This window comes from Solanum stenotomum, chromosome 3, assembly GCF_019186545.1.
Source record: "Solanum stenotomum isolate F172 chromosome 3, ASM1918654v1, whole genome shotgun sequence".
Taxonomy (NCBI): domain Eukaryota; kingdom Viridiplantae; phylum Streptophyta; class Magnoliopsida; order Solanales; family Solanaceae; genus Solanum; species Solanum stenotomum.
Genome location: NC_064284.1, coordinates 50,438,183 through 50,441,524, shown reverse-complemented (window position 1 = coordinate 50,441,524; position 3,342 = coordinate 50,438,183).

Genomic DNA, 3,342 nt, shown 5'->3' with positions numbered 1-3,342 from the left:
GGGGGGGGGGGGACACACTCCCCTAGTCACAATTTCAACGACAATCTTTCCTTCGGAAATTGTTTGACACAATTCTCAAAATAATACAATTCTATAGAAGTTTCACAATTTTCAAGAACTTAAATCTCATTTAGTATGCATATTCTAAATTTTGGTGCTATTCATACTTCCTTCTAGTCCCTCTTTCCCAATTTATATGATTCGCTTTCCTTTTTAGTCAGTTCAAAAAAGAATGATATAAGTTTCAAAAATGCGACAAAGATGTGTTGAAAATTGAAATTGGCTACGAATTAGAAAGAAGATAGGTTGGAAATTGAAGTTGACTGAGAAAAGCAAAGCGACTAGAAGGAAACGAAGGGATGGATTTCGACTCTACCACCATAGAGAGAAGGGAAAACAATTTCCTGCTTTTTCCCTTCCATAAATCATATCAAAATCTTGGAACGTTTCCAGCAGGATGGCTAAAGTGCAACAAATAACTTGAAACATACAAACAAAACTTAAACTATTGGGACAACAAGAGGTAAATTTATTTCTTATCTTAAGGCAAAGAAGATGATGTCCAAAGGATACATATGTCATCTAGTGAGAGTGAAAAATATAGATGTTGAGCCACCATCTCTTCAATCAATTCCAATGGTAAATGAATTTCCCGATGTATTTCCTAAAGATCTTCCGGGATTGCCTCCAGAGCGAGAAGTAGAGTTTGGTATTGATGTAATTCTAGATACTCAACCTATATCCATCCCTCCATATAGAATGACCCCGACAGAATTACGGGAGTTAAAGGAGCAATTAAAAGACTTATTAGATAAATGATTCATAAGGCCTTGTATGTCCTCATGGGGAGCACCAGTTTTATTTGTACGCAAGAAAGATGGCTCGTTAAGAATGTGTATCGACTACCGGCAGTTGAATAAGGTAAAGATTAAGAACAAATATCCTTTCCCTAGAATTGATGATTTGTTTGATCAGTTACAAGGTGATAGGTGTTTTTCAAATATCGACCTGAGGTCAGGTTATCACCAAGTGAGGGTCAAAAACAAAGATATACCCAAGACAGCTTTCCGAACACGGTATGGTCATTTTGAGTTTTTAGTCATGTCATTCGGGCTAACGAATGCACCAACAGTTTTTATGGATTTGATGAATAGGGTGTTCAAGCCATTTTTAGATGTGTTCGTGATAATATTCATAGATGACATTTTGGTGTGTTCAAGATCTGAAGAGGGCCATGCTAATCACAAGTGGCAGGTTTTACAAATTCTCCGTGATCGTAAGTTGTATGGAAAGTTCTCTAAATGTGAGTTCAGGTTAAAATATGTGGCATTCTTAGGTCATATTGTATCCGATGAAGGAAGAAGGGTTGATAACCAAAAGATAGAAGCCGTGAAAAACTGGCCAAGACCTACAACGCCTATGGAGATTAGTAATTTTCTTGGATTGGCAGGTTATTACAGAAGGTTCGTTGAAGGATTATCTTCCATTGTTGCACCCTTAACAAAGCTAACACACAAAGAAACCAAACTTCAGTGGAGTGATGAATGTGAAAGAAGCTTCCAAGAGCTGAGGAATAAATTAACTTCTACACCTGTATTGGTACTTCCAGAAGGAACAGAAAGGTATGCAGTGTATTGTGATGCTTCGGGAGTAGGACTAGGATGTGTATTGATGCATCATGGTAAAGTAATAGCTTATGGTTCAAGGCAGCTGCGGCCACATAAGAAAAATTATCCAACTCATGATCTAGAGCTAGCAGCAGTTGTATTTGCTTTGAAGATATGGTGCCACTACTTGTATGGAATTCATGTTGACCTATGCACTGATCACAAGAGTTTGCAATATATCTTTAAGCAAAAGGACCTAAATCTGAGGCAGCGAAGATGGCTGGAGCTATTAAAAGATTATGACATGGATATCTTGTATCATCCCGGGAAAGCAAATGTAGTAGATGATGCGTTAATTCGTAAAATAATGGCAAGCACTTATGGGCAGTCTGTGGAAAGACAAGGAATAAACTAAAGATCTATGCCAACTAGCTAGCTTGGGGGTTCACCTTTTTGAATCTCCAGACGAAGGGGTTATTGTGAAAAATGCGGTGGAATCCTCATTAGTAGTGGAAGTGAAAGAGAAGCAGTACATTGATCATATTCTATTAAAGCTTAATGAGAATGTACAACAGGGTAGGAAAAAGGTATTTGAGCTTACGCAAGAGGGAGTACTTCGATGTCAAAACAGATTGTGTGTACCTAATGTAGATGAATTAAGAAAGAGGATTATGATGGAAGCACATCATACGAGATATTCTGTCCATCCGGGGTCAACTAAAATGTATCATGACTTGAAAGAAATGTATTAGTGGGGGGACATGAAGAAGAACATTGCAAAATTTGAGGCTTAATGTCCAAATTGTCAACAAGTAAAAATAGAGCACCAAAAGCCCGGAGATTATATACAGCGTATAGAACTTCCAATTTGGAAGTGGGACATGATCAACATGGATTTTGTCACTGGTTTGCCTTGTTCATTTCGGAAGTTTGATTCTATATGGGTAATTGTTGATAGATTGACCAAATCAACACACTTCTTGCCGGTCAAGACTACTTATACAGTCGAAGAATATGCGAGGTTGTATATTAAAGAGATAGTTCGTCTACATGGAGTGCTAATCTCTATTATATCGGATCGGGGAGCTCAATTCACTGCAAATTATTTTGGAAGTCATTTCAGAAGAGTTTAGGAACACAAGTGAATTTGAGTACAACCTTTCATTCTCAAACAGACGGTCAGGCAGAGCGTACAATTCAAACACTTGAGGATATGCTGCGAGCTTGTATATTGGACTTCAAAGGTAGTTAGGATGATCATTTGCCATTGATCGAGTTTGCATACAACAATAGCTACCATTTAAGTATTAAAATGACACCTTATGAAGTTTTATATGGTAGAAAATGTAGATCCCCAATTGGTTGGTTCGAAAAAGGTGAAACTGCCTTATTTGGGCCAGATCTTGTTCATCAAGTTATGGAAAAAGTCAAAGTGATACAGCAGCGGCTAGAAATAGCTCAAAGTTGACATAAATCATAGGCAGATGTTAGAAGGAGAGGACTAGAATTTTCTATAGGGGATTGGGTGTTCTTGAAGGTGTTACCAATGAAAGGGGTAATGCGGTTTGGTAAAAAGGGAAAGTTGAGTCCACGCTATATAGGGCCATATAAGGTTATCCGAAGAATTGGCCAAGTTGCATATGAGCTAGAGTTACCACGCTATCCACGTTATGCATATGTTTATTCTATTCTTGTGATACTTGACAAAGCCTTATAGTATAGGTGAGGGACCATG